Source organism: Pongo pygmaeus, chromosome 12 (assembly GCF_028885625.2).
Source record: "Pongo pygmaeus isolate AG05252 chromosome 12, NHGRI_mPonPyg2-v2.0_pri, whole genome shotgun sequence".
Lineage (NCBI taxonomy): Eukaryota > Metazoa > Chordata > Mammalia > Primates > Hominidae > Pongo > Pongo pygmaeus.
In genome coordinates, this window is record NC_072385.2 from 131,964,381 (window position 1) to 131,983,655 (window position 19,275).

At 42.9% G+C, this 19,275-nt stretch overlaps 1 protein-coding gene across 12 annotated transcripts in view; it reads left to right on the forward strand.

Moving 5' to 3' along the window:
- MYT1L (myelin transcription factor 1 like) overlaps nucleotides 1-19,275 on the forward strand; it is a 545,798-nt gene that overhangs the window by 155,036 nt on the left and 371,487 nt on the right. For all 12 annotated transcript variants that reach the window (XM_054475542.2, XM_054475556.2, XM_063649009.1 and 9 more), the window contains exon 3: nucleotides 6,855-6,971. The gene's annotated coding sequence lies outside the window, so the exon portion shown is untranslated. The remainder of the gene's footprint in view (nucleotides 1-6,854; nucleotides 6,972-19,275) is intronic.

Sequence of the window (19,275 nt, forward strand, 5' to 3'; positions counted from 1 at the left end):
GGTGTGAACCAAAGTGAGGAAGTATAGTTTATATTTAAGGGCACAGAGAGGACAAAACAGCTTAAACTAAAGGTCACATAAGGTGGTGGTAAGTCTTAGGAATTGAGAAATAACATGTCACCAAGCTTTGGGAGACCTGGGAGCTGAGCTAGGGTGCGTTCCTTTAGTTCGGCTCTGATTCCTACTGTTCCTCACTCACTCAAGCAATGCTTGTGGAACTTGGGATTCCTCCTCTGTAAAACAGGCATAATTCTACCTCCTTTACACGTTTGTGTGTGAAATAACTTTTAACGTTAAATTGGGATACACATGTAAGGTGCTGTCATGATAACGATAATAATACAAATCATGGTCACTGGGTGGACTTATTCTTGGTCAGAGGCATCCACAACAGAGGCATGTTGTTAGAGATTCCACTCTCAGCGTGAAGGGAAGAGGAACAGGTTTTGGGGGCTGGTAGGAAGGGTGAAGTGAACTCAGCTAAGCTAACTCAGAACTCAGCATCTGAGCCTAGGGGCTTCCCAGGAAAGAAAGGAAGGCAAGGCTATGCCTGAGTCCTCTGATTGGGATTTATTTGGGCATTTGCCTCTTGGGAAGCTTTGGATTCAATGAGATGCAGAACCACTGGGTTCTCCAAAATTCAGAAGGCACCCACAAGCCTTGAAAGCTATATGGATGGATGAACCACTTCCTGGGCCACGTCCTACAGCTGCTGGCCAGGGATGTGTGTGGGGGCATTGGGTGTTCGTTCCCAGTACCCCAGGTTCCTATGCTCAAGGGCTCCCAGAGCAGGTATTGCCTGTAAGATGTGAATGGCAGAACCCAGTTAGTGCTCTTTGGTTAATGCTATTCCTCACTTTTTCTAAGCCCCATGGAAACGTCTCCCATGTGCCCTGAAGACTAAAGCTTGTTATTAATAAAATTCACTGCAATTAAATCTTAGATTTCCTTAAACTACTTTTCACTTTGTTGAATAAAGGAGTGATGGGGACTGCATACCTGTCACCTTGTCCTGGGTCTTCTGCTCACTTCTCTTTTGACCCTATGCAGGTTCTTTAGGGTTTCTGGACTTCAGTGACCAAATCTAAAAATGAAGAGGCAGGCTGCACTATCCTTACAATTGCTTTCACTGCTGATATTCAACAATGCCAAAAGCCATTCTACCATGTGTTTTTCTTGCTGGGTCTGCCTTGGTGATAAGTCCTCACTATCCATGAGTGGGCTGCAGGCAAACAGCAGACCCTGAGGGGACAGAGAGCCCCAAAGGCCCACCTCACCAACACCTTTCTGCAGAAGGAAGGAGGGCAAGGGTGCCAGACAACCTTCTCTGTTCTGACAGGGCACTGATCCGCCTTTGTTCTAATTGCCTCCATTTTTCCTTGCTCTTCTATATCATTTTGCTTAACATGGAAGAATGTTTTTTAATGAGCTAGAATGATCTAATCAGCCACAAATGTGATGTCCTTGCCACATCATTTATTGGTTTGTAGACAGCCAGTGCATCCCAGGGCCTGTCTTCAACTATATTGTAAAGCAGCAAATGGCTTGGGGGTCTGGGGAGTGCAAGTTGCTTTCAAGTATTACGTGACTTTGGGAGTGTAAATTTCTAACCTAAATTTATTAGTCATTTTTTACAATAATTGACACATATCTTTTGAAAATACTAATAGATAAATCATTAAATTTTTCAGTTTATTTTGTTACATAAATGTTACATGAATTTTCTTTGGCAATCAAATAAATCATTACAGTCTGTTTATATAAAATAAATATTTTATCTATTTATAAATAAACTATTTATTTATATGAAATAAACAATTAAAAGTATTTGCAGTAAAAAGTGAAAGTTTTTCTTAGTTGTCACAACCCCACTCCTGTCTCCAAAGATCATCTCAGCTATCCACTGGGTCTGTGTCCACACTGGCATCTTCCTCTGTATTCACACACATGCACATGTAAATATAAGACATGCCCCTATTATATGGTTATGCTCTGTGTCCCCACCCAAATCTCATCTTGAATTGGAAGCCCCAGGGACTGGGGAGGAACCTCGTGGGAGGTGATTGGATCATGGGGGTGGTTTACCCCATGCTGTTGTCATGATAGTGAGTGAGTTCTCTTAAGATCTGATGGTTTTATAAGGTAGTTTTCCCTGGATTCTCTCAAATTCTCTCTTTCGCCTGCCATCATGTGCCATGTGCCTGCTTCACCTCTGCCATGATTGTAAGTTTCCTGAGGCCTTCCCAGCCGTGTGGAACTGTGAGTCATTTAAACCTCTTTCCTTTGTAAATTGTCGAGTCTCAGGCAGTTCTTCCTAGCAGTGTGAGAACAGACGAATACACCCTAGGTTCTAGTTTGTTGCATGTGAACAGGTTACACTATGCATGCTTTCCTGTACCATCCTCTAATCACTTTGCTACACATCTTGCGAATTCTGCCTTGTCAGTGCTTATAGGCCAGTCTTAGACTGCTTATTTACCACAAATAATGTAACCATTCTATCACTGAAGAGTTTTGATTATACACAATATTGCATTGAAACATTTTATGCAGGTATCTATGCATATGTGTGACTAAATATATATATTTAGTAGATACCAGGAACTGGAATTGTCAGGCTAGCATATGCACATTTAAAATTTTCATTCACACTGCCAAATTCCCGACACAACAAGGTTGTTCCATTTACATCCACGCAAACCTGTGTGAGAGTCCTGTTGACGACATCGTCCCCGCTACACAGCAGACGGGGAAGGCTCTCATCCCCTTCCTCGGCAGTGGGAGTGCTACCGGCCCTCTCTGAGCCACAGTGGGAAACAAACCTGTTTCCACTTCAGTGTTAGTTTTGTGAAACAATGTGATTGTGGCTTTAGGTACATGTCTAAGAATAGCTAATAAACTAGAGGATAGATTATTCGTATGATGTCTTCATCTATACATACTTCCAGGTTACAAATTACATTTGCTGGTGTCCTTTTATATGGTTAGTTGACGTGTTGGAATCAGTGATCTCTTACTTAGAAGTTGAGATTAAGGTTATATTCTATGCCAGGCATGGTGATTCATGCCTGTAATCCCAGCACTTTGGGAGGCCAAGGCAGGCGGATCACTTAAGGTCAGGAGTTTGAGACCAGCCTGGCCAACACGGTGAAACCCCATCTCTACTAAAACTACAAAAATTAGCTGGGTGTGGGGGTGAGCACCTGTAATCTCAGCTACTAGGAGGATGAAGCAGGAGAATCACTTGAACACAGGAGGTGGAGGTTGCAGAGCCAAGATTGCACCACTGTACTCCAGCCTGGGTGACAAGAGCAAAACTCCACCTCAAAAAAAAAAAGTTATGTTCTAAATATTGATATTGCACAGGTGATCTATGGGAAAAACTGAGATGGGAATGTCCTTGTATGGGAGGTAGACCCAAACCTTTTTAATTGCCAAAAATACATTCCAATATTCCAAATAATTGAAGCCATCCCACAAATATGTAACTGACCTAGACTTAAAGCAAAGGACACATGAGTGTTTAAAAATGAGAAGGGTGATTTTAAAACTGGCTGTGCGTTCTTTTCCTGATTTCCTACTTTTTCTTTTTAAGATGTCCCCATTTATTTAATTATTTGATTATATATTTCATTTTCCTTGTCTATATGGTCATCATTATCTTCTGAAAATGACCATTACTTTCTTTTCTCTGAAAAACTGAAAGTGGACATATCCTAAATCTCACCTCCAACTAGAAGCTGAGTGACTGTCTCATGAGCACATCCTAATGCAAAGGCTGTGAGCAACGCAGTGAGCTGACTGAAATCTGTTTAACTTGGTACAAAGGAAACAAGCTCCTTATTCAGCCAGGAAAGGCTAATAGAGAACCTGCTATGTACTCCATAGTACAGGCAGCTTATTCATCTCAACCCAGCCCCTGAGCAAGGAGATCCTATGGCTGTTAGTCGGTAGAGATGAGCTACAGAAACAGGCGGAAGAGCTGGAGATGGACCTGCCAATCACAATGGGGACAGGCGGCCAGGACTGCCCTCCAGTCCCGATGCTGTAATGTGCTGTCCTCTCCAGCCATTATGGATCCCAAATTTGATTGCTGAAGCACACAGAAAACCTTCTTAAAGCAGTTTTCCTGTTCAGATAGCATCGAGGCAAGGGTCCAGGAAAGTATGTAAAACGAGGCTCGGGCGTCCTCGCCTTGCAGAGGCTCCTCTGAAACTCAGTTCACAGAGGATGGTTTCGCCTTCTCTTTACGGTGGTGTCTAAGGTGGGCTTTTGTCAGGCATTTGTCTGGTTCTTGCTGTTCAGTGTTAATACGTCTGAGAAAGAAGCACTATCAACGTGTAGCTCTCATCTTTTAACCAATCTCACACGGAGCTTTTAGGGTGAAAAACAAAGAGCATGACCCATTTACACTAGTGGCTAATCCTGCAGGTGTGATTCAGGTTACCAGACAGGCAGAGGCACTGCCATTTCAGCAACACTTAGCTAAACAAAAGGTCTTCTTGACAAGAAATCTTAGAAAAGCAATGATGGCAGGAATGAATATGCACGCCTCAGATGCTGATACCTCCAGGAAAAGTCACCAGGAGCTGGCTTCTTTCCATCTGTGTCCCACAGTGGTGGTGAACACCGCCCTGGCAAGAGAGGGTGGAGGAAGACGGGCTTGGTTCTTCCTTCCTTCAGCAGTGCCCCATGGTAGAGGCCCTTCTCAGAGAGGACATTTGCATGGTAATTCCCGAAACCACTGAGCCAAGACTCAAAGCTACGAATTCACACTCAACATACAACACACATAGAAAGGAGGTCTGAGTGAGCCTCACAAGGAGAGCACCACACTTCTCTACTCATGGCTCACTTGCTGCCTGGGGATTCATATCAAGTGCCACAGCAGTGGGATTCTTGCTTAAAGCATTTGGTGCTAAAAAACATATTTAAACTTTTAGCCTAGCCCTGCTATTGTCAGATACAGAACCTGAACTTCAGAGAGATTTATTCACTCAACAAATGTTCACACCAAGATTGGCTGAGATGGGTCTTGCTAACCCAGCAGTAATGATAGTCCATACAATCAATAACATTTGATGAAAAGAATAGTTATATTTTTAAATCATAATATTATGTCAGTATTAATAATGTCAAGTTTATATGCTAGTTGCCTTAGTATAATCTGATTGAGGAAGTAGGGACCCAGTTCAAAAGGTCAAAATAAAAGAGGCCACGTCACAGTGAGTATCCACTAAGCGCACATTCATCCTCATCAAACTGTGTTGTCCGGGAGGGAATCACCACATGCGCTCTCATGTCTGTCTCTGTCTCACAATGACGTGGGTCTGAATTCTGAGCATTAATGGTCAGAGTGCAAACCTGAGGTGAAAGAAGCTGTTTGTCTGGGGTGAATGCTCCTGAATCTTTGTAGATGACTTCAAGGTGGTATGTCTGGTGCAAAAATGTTTCAGGGGCATTTGCCTGAGGAAGAAACTGCAGGAATTCCTTGCATTTATACTATGTGGGTGTTGAGAAAAAGCCATAAAACATACCATTGTTATCAGAGATTTTCCAGTGTAGGTAGCTGTGCACTGCTATAAATAAAACCCCAAATTATTATTTGTATTAAAAGCTAAGTATATATTTTTAAATGTTACAAAATAACTCCAAACTGATACCTGTAGACTTTGCAACAAAACAAATACACTAACTCTCATTCAAATTTTGAACCTTGATTTTTCAGGGTAATTTTAAAACCTCTCTAGCTCCATGTATCTATTTTGGCATTATTTTGTTCTTTATGTGTTTGTTTTAGTAAATTCTTATTAGGGGAAATAATAATAATTGTTATGGTTGCATTTTATCGGCTGCCTTTGTGTTTCCTAGGAAATCTTGTGTTATCTTATTTCAAGTTCCACTTGCTAAGCACTCTGGCTATCATCTTATTACAGGCGGGAAGTACAGTATCTGTTAGAGGATTTATGGTAATGCTGCTGCATCTAGCTGCTCATAAACAGCATGGGGAGCCCCTCAGGGTCTCTTCGTTCTCCTGACACACTTCACTGAGGCCCATTAACACTTGTCTGTTATTGCCATAGACGCACTTTAATGAGCCTCTTGGAATTAGGAGGTTTGCACCAGAAACAATGGCTTCCCTAACTGAGGCATCACCCTTTTACTTTCTGATTTTCTAGCTCATCATTTTGTTTAACAAAATAAATTCTCTCTTTGATAGTAGACTTTGAAATAATATGGATATTTCTTCTTCAAATTAAAACAGTCAATGGTTTCTAATACTGAGATAACATTGCAGAAAAACATGATAGAAAGTTAACAATGTCTACATTTCCATTAATGAAGGTAATTTCTTTTGTTGTTGTTATAGTAAGATAAAATTGAGCTGACATTTGGAAGTGGCCTCGTCATCAGCAAACTATATTTTCTTATGAATGAAATTCTATTATTTCCAAAAAATAAATACAAAAAATATTTCTCCCTTATTAAATTGTTTTCTAATTACATCAAAGTGTTAAAGAAGCAATCATCTGAGAAATGGGCCAGTAATGGCTCAACCTAAATATTAAGTGCATTTGGTTTTACCTTCAAACCTAGGACATGTATTTAAAACTCCTCAATATCTTAGGTTTCAAAGTAAATTAACTAAATGCTTAAAAAGTACTTCTAGTTAGCCATTATTAGAGTTTATAACAAGGTTTCTCAGTAAAATTATTTACACATCTTCTCAAGGTGCAGTTACTTATCTTGAAATGTAGCTGTTGTGAGTGTCACAGCACAGGGGAACGAACCCTCCTTATGCCCTCCTCCCTTCTCTTACTTAAGGTATTTTGTTTTGTTGCTCTATCCTTTAGAAAATGAACTCAGAGGAGAATTGGTGAATTCCTATCCAGTGGGCATCTTCAAACCCTGGTCGACGGCAGAAGAATATCAGGTCCCGAGATCACCCACCCAGCGTGGCAACAGTGCAGGTACCTCTGCCCAGCACGGGGCTCCTGGCGACAGAGTGCAGGTACCCCTGCCCAGCACGGGGCTCCTGGCCACAGTGCGGGTACCCCTGCCCAGCACGGGGCTCCTGGCAATAGAGTGCAGGTACCCCTGCCTAGCATGGGGCTCCTAGCCACAGCGCAGATACCCCTGCCCAGCACGGGGCTCCCAGGATTGCTGCAGGCAGCCCCTCCTCTGGTGCTTGTCCCATTTGCTGCTTTGAGTAAATACTTTCATCTTAGCTGCCTGGTGCTTCATGGCTTCTGGGAGGCAGTTAAAAGTTGCGTTGCGCATCCTCTCCAAAGAGACAATTCATGCCAAAAAGAGCCCTTTGCAGTTAAATTAGATGAGGCATAGCTGTTGTCACTGCTGAAGTTATATAGGGCAGGAATGATGTGAGCCTCCTTGTGGGTGCTGAGAGGATGCCTCGAGGTGGCCAGTGGGGAGGGAATGGTGCCCATCACCCTCACGTGGAAATGGCTCATGTAGAATGACTGCACACAGAATCTACACTTGCAGCAGAAGGAACTGGTTAGTAAAGCATGTGGGGTCTGATTTGGAGGATTGGGGAGGGAAGAGATTGGCGCATACCCAGTGCCTGCTGCCTGGCAGCACATATTTTTAGGACTGGAGGTCGACAAGACTGAAATATGGCCCAAATCTCAGATCCTGCAAAGTCTCTGGTTCTGAACGAGTAAATGGAATGGGAACTCTGGTATTATCGTCTCAATACTCACGTTTAGAAGTACTTTTATATATGTTACTCTGATGAAGAGCAGAAGAAAATTCTGGTAAAAATGGCAATTTCTCAGCATGCTCTATAAGGAAAGCTGTGGCGTGCATTTTAAGGTTCACTGTGCAATCGTGATTTATTTGTCTGCCGACTGCCCCATTTGCCTGTCTGATAATAGAACTACTTACCACTGCACAGAAATTAGAGGCTGGGATTGTCTTCCATATGCTGCAAGCTTGTGGGTGCTGCAAGCTTTGAGAGCTTTATGAACTGCTGTAATAGGTCACAGTTGTTCTAATTATTTTCTCGTCTATACCCTATTCATTTTCCCTGAAGAAACTCACTGCACTCATTGGTTCAGTTTGGGGAAGGCATTATGTTTAATCGTACATTTCCCTGAGGTTAAAACAACAACAACAACAACAAGAAAAAACAAAAGAACCTATTCACATTGAGTGTTCATGCATACTTGGCTTCAGAAGCAGTTAAAGTTTCTGAACTGTAAGTGTTTCATACATCCAAGCTGTCTTGTTTTATCTCATCTCATTGAATTTTAGTAATAAGTTAAGGACGTTTAATGAAATATTTTATAAGGTTGTAATGTTTACATGTGGCTTTATTGAACTGGCATTCTGGCATTGAGTTAGATGTTCACATTTAAATAAGGATGCTCAATGTAGTTGGATATAAAGCATTCAAATACAAATCTCACCCAGAATTAAATGAAACAACGAGGAGAAAGAGTAAGCTGGTTTTGCAAGCAACATCCATGTTTATACTTGGCTTTCAGTAGGGTTCTCAGCTGAGGCATCACCTTTGATTTTGAGAGGTGTCCATTTTCAGAGTGGGAGAGCAAGTTGGACTTGGTTAGGGGAAAAAAGAGATCTCGAGGTTCTAGCAGCCGAAATCCTGTCCCGCTTTGCCCTGGAGACTGCCATCCTCAGTGGAGTGTCCGCCGGGATCCCTCCAGCCAGGCCCTGGGTGAGCAGACCCTTCTGGGTGTCAGACAAGCTTGTCACCCAAGGATCTCCAGGGGCCTCCAGACCCAATTAGATAATAATAAGAGCAAGACGCACAACCAATGCTTGCATTTCACATCGATCTTTCCACTCAGTCCTCATTCTCTTCATTCAGTCCTCATCAGTCCTCACCAATCATTTCTCACTTTCAGGGCTATAGTAACAATGCATAAAGGTCACCATGACAGCCACACGCTGTGAAGGATGCAGACGTAGAGCCTCTGATTTCTGGGATTTGTTATCCATGTTCTTATTTTTTAAAGATTAGTATTTGACTCTCAGGGGATGGTCAATATCTATTTTCTCTATGTATGTCATGGTACTTTAGTAAATGGGTGATAGAATGAAATATATGTAAAACAGTACATAGAAATAAATAGATTTAGCATTATTAATGAGAATACATCTTCACATAATAAACTATAAAATGGCAATTTGTAAATCATCATGTTACATAGACCTGGTGGGCCAACATTTTTTTGTAGAGCCAGATATTATTTTAGACTTTGTGGAGGGAATGGTCTCCGTGCAACTGCTTACCACTGCCACCGCTGTCTGAAATGAGCTACAGGCAACAGCGAGCAAATGGCATGGCCACCTGACAATAAAACTTTATTTACAGCATCAGTAGAGAACAGATTTGGCCTGTGGGCCTGAGTTTGTCAACCCATGGTGAAGACTTAAGTTCCCAGTTCCGAAATAGCCACAGTCAGTTTTGGAAGAGAGATGATCACTGACTCCTCCCTGGGTGAGCAGACCCTTGCATACTCACATGACAGTCTCAAGTTACTGTCCGCAGACTTGCTGCTCCCAGGCAAGCCCTTGCTGATAGGTGAGCATGGTGCCCAGGGTGGAGCTAGCAGAAGCTTCCACAAAGTCTGAAAGAAGGATGAAGAGAGCAAGGTTGTCACCTCTGTGGAAATCAGAGCCGAATTCAAGAGACTCAAAAGATTTCAAGAGGAAAAAACGTTTCTAGTGCGTTTATGCCTATATCACCCTGTCTGACTAGAAATATCATCCTGAAAACTGTGTGGGATGTGAAACCAAACTAAATCCAACTGGAAGGGGTGTTTCCACGCCTGGATACAGAGGGAGTTCTGTCCATAAAACCGCACATACGCCAAAAGAAAACATCTTCCTGGAAGGGTGAGGGATGCCGGTCAGCAGTCCGTGGGGCAAAGCCGGGCGTGGCCACTCGACAGGACCAGACCACACAACTGGGTGGGGTGGGATTCCATTCGGCCTGTTTTCCCACATCCTCTGCAACTACAAAACAAAAACATAAACGTATGAATTAAAAAAAATAGCAAACATGGAGAATAAAATGCCAAACACAAAGGAGAATGATTTCCGGTTGCAGGGGACTGTATGCCACCAGCTTGATAAAAAGGTTAATGCTGATAAAGACCTTAACGATGCCATAGATGTTTTTAAAGCCTCCTCATGTTTGCCTCAGACTTTAAAAAATCTTATTTGGCATGTGAATCTGTATCATATGTGATTTAGCCAAAACACAGAGTATTAGTTGACATTTTCCACTGAGATGACTTGGTAGAATCTGTGTATCTTTAAGGTAGCATTCTACATGGTAATACATTATTACAGAATAAGCCAAAAGAGGTGATTGAGAGAGAAACAGCAGAAACACAACCTGCAGAGTGTGCTCCTACCACACTGCCCAAGGAGCTGAGAGAGGAAAGGTCTGCTGTTCCTGTAAGTAGTTCAGTGTCCAGCAGAAATTTCCTAGAAAGTTATAGGATGTCAGACTGGAGAACAAATCCTAATTCTACCCCATCATCTGCAGAGAAGTTACTTGTCTCCTTGAACCTCAGTTTCAGTTTCTCCATCAGTAAAATGGCCATAATAATTGCTTCTTAATAGAACCGTTACAAGAATTACATGTTATAAGTGTCTAAAACACTAAATTTAGTCCTTGAAACACAGAAGGTGTTTTAGAATTTCCCAGAGCTGTATTGTTTTTGAAATGAGAAGTGGACAGAGGTACCCGGTTCCCCTCCAGATGGCAGCTCCCCAGTGAAGACCACCAACTGCATCACCCAGCTCTAGGGCCTTGGGGCTGAGCATTAGAAAGGTTTGAGGTGGGCCTGGCCTCCATTATTTCTTGGAAGTAAAAACCTTGGAAAAAGAAGAATTGCTCTCAGGTAGCAGAAGCACAAACAACCCAGAACACTGATTCTGGATTTGGAGTAAAACACGCTCAGGGCTGACCACTCTCCATGTCAGCATCTTTTATCCAAAGCACTTCAGGGTCATCTGAAGCATTCAGAGAGCTTGGGGTCCTGAAGGCAGAGTGTGGCTTATTTGTGTACCCAGCTCTCAGCACATCGTTTGCTATGTCTATTGTGTGGGCACCCAGAAAATATCAGTCTCAGCAATGGATGAGTCCATTACCTTCCTATGTAAAGCCTTGTTTTCATTTGCTCACAATTTAGAAACAGCTGATGTGCAAGGACCTGCAGTAAGTGTATGAAGTGTGAAAGTAAGATCCAGAACTTTCCATATGCACCCCAGCACACCTAACAAGTGCTTTTAACTGAAGGTCAAAAGTAGCAGAAAAAATTACTTTTTATGTTCAGCTATGACTTGGCACTTGACTTCCTAGCATGCACATGTAGTATTCTTTTAAATGAAATACCATACACACCTTCATCATGTGACCTTCCATCTTTTTTTACTGCACGCCCCTCCGACCTAGAGCCTCTGGGATGCCCATGCTTCCTCCTCCTGTTGAGCCCACACCGTTCTGCAAAGTTACTCTAGATCTACATGTGCCTCATAGGTCCACACACACTGATCTCACTGATGTGAAGTCACCTGTTTTTTTGAGTTTCTCATTTGTGGTTGTTTGTGGGTGCAAGTGAAGGGATAAAATTTAACACATATCTAAATGAAGTAAATGCCTATTTTTTAAAAAATAAAATGCATTGTTAAGTGAATTATTTGAAATGCCCCATCCATACACAAAAAAATATTTTTGTGCATTTATATAACATATGTTTGAGTCAACTACTACATGCCAGGTGTTATATAGAAATGGAATCAGAGAATTCTGCAGAAAAGCTATTCTTTTTGAGCCATTTAATAAGGGTGAGGGTATAACAACAACCACAACAAGAGAACACCTGGAGAAGGAGCTGCAAAGTCAGGAGGATGAAGCCACCCCAAAGGGGAGAATCTTAGTGTTCCTGGAGAAGGCACGGAGGGCTGGAGAGTTACCTCCCAGGCTGGCTCCAAGGATGCCTTCTGACTTAGACAAGCACAGTTCAGACGTGGTACCAGCATCGGGAAAGGCCAGAGGTTTGGGAGTGGGAAGCGGGAGGGAAGGCAGAGTGGGCGTGGTGAGTTTAGGTTGAGCTCTGTAGATGGTGAGAGACCATGGATGAGTTTAAGCAAAGAGGAGACAGGGTTTGATTTCCCAGTATGAAGTGTGGATTGGAGGAGCTAATGCCAGTGCCTGGAGGACGGGGCTGTTGACAGAGTCCAGGAGAAGTTGTTGAGGGTCTCCAGGAGGACAGGGGTATTTGGTTTGAAGAAGGTGAAGGTGTGTGTGGTGGGCTTACAGGGCAGCAACGCTGTGCAGATCAAGGTGGGATTCAGACATCATCGCGCCCAACAGGGGAGAAGAGTGAAAAGGCTTCACAGTTCGGCTTTGAAAACATAAACAAATTCTACACTCACCCCTCAAAACCTGGGGGTTTCATCTGTAAAACAGTGAGAGTGTTTCCCACGTCACAGGGTTGTTGAGGATTACACACACTAATGCCTGTAAAACCTGCAGTGCAGCGGCTGGCAAGAAGCACCAGCCCTTTAAACCCTGGTTACCCTTATTATTATTCATAAAGAACGCAAGACACACTTGTCTCGCCATAAAAGACGGAGGCGGAAGTGACCTGATTTACATCTGTGTTATGCTTTATGCTATTCAATCAAAGTGCCTTCACTTACTATGCAGCTATGTGGAAAATGAAGACGCACTCTGAACCGATGCAGAAAGATTTTAAGAACATTTTGTTAAAGAAAAAAGCAGGATGCAGAAGAGAAGCAAAACTATGACTTCACATACACATATGTATTTGCATAAAAAATCTAGGATAGACAAAAAAGCTAAAAAAAATTTGTATGTGGAGGTTACTAAAGGAAAAGGCAGGTTGAGGGGGAAATGTTTTCATTGTTCTTGTTCATTCATTTATTAATTTGTTTATTTTTGAATGATGTAAATGTATCTCATATTCAAAAAATAAAATTTGAAAGAAACGTGAAAGAGTACTTTCCCATAACCAATCTAATGTATCCTCACCAGCCCTTTGTTTTAGGTAGAAAGGGATTATTCATGCAATTTTACAAATAAGGAGACTGAAGATCCATAGCTTAAATGACTTGACCAAGGGCACAGCCAGAGAATAACAGCTCTGGATTTCAATTCTGACTCTGAAACCCATGCATTGCCACCCCTTTTCCCCTCATTATACACAGTTATGCTTGTGGAGTCTTATTCAATATTTATTGCTAATATAGAGATGTATCAATCTAAATGATTGGGGTCAGAGCTAAGTGACAGGAGTAGATAAACAAAATGGCAGTGATGATGGTGGAGGCTGGGAGGGAGGCCATAGGAGTGTGTTTGAAGAGGGCTTCCTGTTTAATGAGGACTTATCTGAGTGACCTGTAGATAAACAGCCTTGCCGGTTCATGAGTTTATAACGGTGGGAGGGAGGAAGGGAGAGAGGGAAGGAGGGAAGGAGGAAAAGAGGGAGGCAGGCTAGATAATTAAGAAAGGAAATAAGGAGACGAGGAAGAAAATAAATATAAGAAGAGGGAGAAATTCTCCTATCAGATTTTCTAGTTAACAATATATGCCTAATAAACACAATTACCTTTTAATGACTTTAGTTTTCCCCATAGCTCTCATAATATTTCATGCATGCTCTTCTTTCTAAAATTCTCTACTTTAAAACTTGCTTTACAAATTAGAAAAATAAAAGATTTTATTATTACTTATTTACTTCTTCAGTAATAAAGGTCAGAATCTCAAAATTATGTTTAAAAAGTGTTTTTGAATACAACATTCAAGAAACAGCTATGAGGTGACAACGTGAGAAAACAGCAGCAATTGTGGAAGAAATTCTTTAGAATAATAAAGGAAAACTTTATTTTCCTTTTATAGATCCTAGTTATGTTTTATACATTAAAACAGCTATAAAGCACATATGGACAGTTGGGGAAATGTGAATATTCCCAATATTCTGTATATTTTATGATTTAAATAGTATTAACTTCATTTTCTGTTGAAATTACGCATTGGTTATGTGAGAGAATGTGTTTTTTTCTTAGAAGATAAATGTTGACATATTTAGGTGTGAGCTTGCCACAATGTCTGTGAGATTCAGGAAAATGTGTGTGTGGCGTGTGGATGTCTGTGGTCACCTGTGTGCACGTGTGTGTGTGTGTGTATGTGCATGTGTATGTGCGTGTGTGTGTGTGTGTGTGTGTGTGTGTGTGTGTGTGTGATTGGTTCATGTACCCCACCCGTACTTGGTGTCTAATATGGACAAAGTTACAAAGTAACCTTACTGCATCCATTTCCTTAGAGACGTACTTTAAACTGTCAGAGGTAGATCATAGAACTCGAAATCTCCTTTCCAATTTAAGGAAAGACTAATTGTCTTTGGCTGGGGAGGCCCGGGAGCTCCACTTCTGGTGCCCTTGGAGAGCCGGTGCAGGTCCCCCTTCCAGCAGAGACTCATCCGGGAAAGCAGCTGGCAGGCCTGTTAGGAGGAAAGAGCCCCGCCAAACAGAGTTTCCTAAGCCAAAGTGTTTATTGGTGAAGCTGCAGGTGAACTTTGAGTGCCCTTCTTTCCTTCTGTCACAGTGCATTTATGTGTTCTGTGTCCGATTCATGAAAATAAACTGTTCTAGCAGGACACTATGTTTGGAAACTTGTATACATGGAATGCAGTCCTAAAGGCAAGGGCTAAAGGCAAGCCCTGTCTTTGAGCAACGGTGTGTATGTGCTTCTGAAAACCATGCCTATCGTCTATTGACAGCACGTGTCTTTCTTTCACATGCCCTGAAAGCGCGTTGCAGAATATCACAAGTTTATGCAGATAGTATTTCTTCTCATTCATTCCCACACAGAAAATAAAAAGGATAGTTGGTCAACTGACAATCTGGGGTGGCTACTCTATGTGAGGCATTGTGCTAAGTCTTGAAAAGTAACCAAAAAATGAGAGCCAGTGTTGACACCCTCAGTGGCTCAGAAGTCAGGTGTTGAGGAAATTCGGACAGCTCGGACCCACACTGATGAAGCAGCAAAGAGATGTCGTGATCCCCACGTTTCATTCATAGTCGTGCAAGCCACCCTCATCCAAACAGGATGCATAAAACGGCGTTAGATAAAAACAAAATGAAACACAAATGGCAGCAGGAAATGATAAGTTCCAAGGGAATACTTAAAAGGCCTAAAAAAGTAAAACCACAGGAAGGAAGAAATGAAGAAAGGGAAAGAGGAAGAGGGTGCAGAAGACAAATAATATGGACATAACTGTAAGAAAAAAACACAATAAAAAAACAAACGCCTATTCACCTATATGACCTTAAACACTCCGACAGCTTTACTGCATCACCACAATCAAATCATCTGAATTAGCCAAGTTCATTAAAAAGAGCTAAATTACGTGCACTATTTCTGTGTAATATCCATAAGGAATTAAATTTATATAAATTATATGTATTCTTTTAAATTATAAAAATATGTGTATTGCTGTAGGGGATGATATTGAGGTCATTTTTCACTACAAGAAACATGCATGAATAAGAACTATGAGGAAAAAATTACTTCTCTCAATGAAAAAGAGAAGCAAGAACTTTGCTGTTTTCTGACAGACATAAAATTTACACCTGGTCCCATTTCGTCTTTGTCATGGACCACTAACAATTTCCTGGGTGTGTTGAGGCAAAGAATCCATTCAGAACTTAGGACAGCACAGGAGGTCGAAGTCCTTTTGTTTGTGTTGTTTTGTTTCTTTCTTTTTTTTTTTTTTTTCTGAGACAGAGTCTCGCTCTTTCACCCAGGCTGGAGTGCAGTGGCACTATCTCGGTATCTCGGCTCACTGCAAGCTCCACCTCCCAGGTTCACGCCATTCTCCTGCCTCAGCCTCCCGAGTAGTTGGGACTACAGGCGCCTGCCACCGCGCCCGGCTAATTTTTTTTTTTTTGTATTTTTAGTAGAGTCGGGGTTTCACCATGTTAGCCAGGATGGTCTCGATCTCCTGACCTCATGATCCACCCGCCTCGGCCTCCCAAAGTGCTGGCATTACGGGCATGAGCCACTGCGCCCGGCCTGTTTTGTTTCTTACTTAATTGCAACTACTGTCAGGCAACATAAATTCTATTTCAGTGATAAGTCTTCAAAATGCCTTGTCACAGATTTGCAACTGATTATTTGCTCTTACAGAAAATATGAATAAGTATAACCGAGGCAGGTAAGGTAAGAGATGGCATCTTAGCTAGCGGGGTGGTGATGAAGGCCCCCACCTTAGGTCTCGAACGGAAATCAGAGCCCCATGTAGAAAGAAAAGCAAGGCTGGGGATTCTAATGGAGGTGGTCCCAGAACCGTTCTTTAAAAAACGCTAATTTAGGGTCAGGTGGTCCTGCTGGTAGTTTCAGAAGCAGGTGCACTTGGTGGAGTTTATTCTGCGGATAGACCCACTTAGCCAAGATCTTATTTCTACATTCTACCTGGAGCTCTGATCTCCATTGAAGACCTAATGGGGTGGTAATAAAGGCCCCCACCTCTACTTTTATCAGTGCTGGCAGTAAATTTATTTGCCACCTTTCCAACATCACGGAGTTACAGATCAAGGGGTCACAGGGTGGCAAGTCAAGTTACTGCAAGCACTGATAAAAGTAGAAGTGCAAACAGCCACCTGAGAGCAAGAGAACATTTCCGACGCCTGTAAATGTGGCCATGATCTGAATGAGTTGGAATAGACTAGGCTGTTTAAAACATGGCAGAAAGCAGAACCCTGATAAAAGTTTATTCCTTGCTCATGTCACAACTTACTGCCAGCTGGACAGCCCGTTCAGTGTGTGGCCCTGCCCTATGGAATCTGAGTCTTCCAGAAATTAGCGGGGCTATGAAAACCATGCAGGATGCTTTGGACCAGGCCACAGTGTTCCCTTAGTCAGAGTCAGATCCAGACCCCAATCCACTGCCCCGGAAACTGGGAGGTGCAGGCATCCCATGTGCCCAGGAAGAGGGGTGACCTGGATATGAGCAGAGCCTGTGCCCTGCTGCCCTCTGAGGGGTGAGTCAGCAAGGGCTCAGCTGCTGTGGACCACGGGCACCACCTGCATTCCTGCCCGACCTCCTTCTCTGTGGACTGTGGGCACTGTCTGTCTGTATTAACCACCCGATCCCTTTTCTCTGTGGACCCCAGGCACCACCTGCATTCCCACCCGACCCCTTTCTCTGTGGACCCCAGGCACCACCTGCATTCCCACCCGACCCCTTTCTCTGTGGACCCCAGGCACCACCTGCATTCCCACCCGACCCCTTTCTCTGTGGACCCCAGGCACCACCTGCATTCCCACCCGACCCCTTTCTCTGTGGACCCCAGGCACTGTCTGCCATTCTCTGCCTACCCACCCCACTTCCCGTGTTCTAACTTGGTTCTGTTGCTAATATCATCTGGCACCCCATGTAGGTCTGCCTTCAGGGAGGACTCTGGTGAGCTTGCTGGTCCGAGCTGAGTTTGGGGTCCAAATTCATTTGTGTTTCTTGCAGAGATGCACAGACTGACTTCTGGCCAGAAACACTGGTCTGTGAAATTGGACGCTGGCTAAGCGAGTCTATCCTGAGCGTAAATGCCACCAAGTGCGCCTGCTTCTGAAACTACCAGGAGGATCACCTGGCCCTAAACCAATGTTCAAAGAACGGTTCTGGGACCACTTCCATTAGAACCCCCAAACTTTGCTTTTCATTCTCCTTGGAGCTCTGATCTCCATTCGAGACCTAAGGTATCAGAATTTCTAGTATAGGGCCTGGATATAAAAAATTTTAATAAATACCCCACAAATTCATATGCACATTAATGCAGAGTTCCTGCCCAGAGTGACAGCACATTCACTGAGCTGATGCATCCACCTCTGAGTCTGCTGGGAGCTGGCATCCCCAGCACCGTCCTGCTCTATTGCCGCATACCCAGGGAGCCGGGTTCTTTGTCTTTGTTTCTACATTTGATTTTGTCAACTGAAACCTGGGAAATATAATGACACATTCTTCTCATTTCAAGTTCTTTGTTATTTTTTACTTTTTATCATTTTACAATAGAAGGATTCAACATAGGCACAAGTGGGGCTGAGCCCCAAATATACATCTTCAAGCTCCCAGAGTGGCCTCACTTGTTTCATTGATACCCGACCATTCTTCCTCATGCAGGCACGGGTCACTCTGAAGAAAATCCAAGTGAGCATGTAATTTTAGCTAGAAATAATTTAGCATAAATTCCTAAAAATAATAGTTCTTTTTACAAAAACATAACCACCCATCAAACCTTACAAAAAGGTCTTGTTATCAAATATCCAAGCAGGATTCACACTTCCCATATGGTCTCACAAATGTATTAATACAGTTTGGTTTTTGTTTTGTTTTGTTTGTTTGAGATGGAGTCTCGCTCCATTGCCCAGGCTGGAGTGCAGTGGCGCAATCTCGGCTCACTACAACCCCTGCCTCCCGGGTTCAAGCTATTCTCAGCCTTCCAAGTAGCTGGGACTACAGAACGCACCACCATGCCCGGCTAATTTTTGAATCTTTTTTAGTAGAGATGGGGTTTCACCATGTTGGGCAGGCTGGTCTCGAACTCCTGACCTCAAGCGATCTGCCCGCCTTGGCCTCCCAAAGTGCTGGGGTTACAGGTGTGAGCCACCGTGCCCAGCCCAGTTTGTTTCTGAATTGGAATCTAAATAAGATCCACAGTGGCGTCTTACTGACATGTGTTTTGAATCCTCTTCTTTGGTCTACATAGCCTTTCCTTCCTTCTCCTCCCTGCCTTACCTCTTGTGACTTATTTCTTGAATAAGCTGGGCAGAGGGTCCCCCAGTCTGTGTTTTCCTGGGGTCACTTCTTTGGTGCCATTTAACATGTTCCTCTAACCTCTGAGTTTCCTGCAAACTGGTGGTTAATGCAGAAACTTAAGCCACCGCAGCTTTGATCTTGTGGCATCTTCTTGAGAAGATGGCATGCAATGTCTGGTTGCCTCCCATTCTGTAGCCTTGCAGTTGGCAGACCAGGATGCATGTTACCCAGGTTGTCAGCCTGACCAAACTATTAGGAAGTCTCCCCTCAACCCTCTCACCTCATGGCTTTAGCAGCCAGTGATGCCCACGGCCTAGATCCACCATTTATCCAAGGTTACAGATGATACTCTATCATTCTTAATTTATTATTCGGAGGACTTCTCTACAGAAAACATTCCCTCATCAACCATTTGGTTTCTATTATATAAAAATCAAAG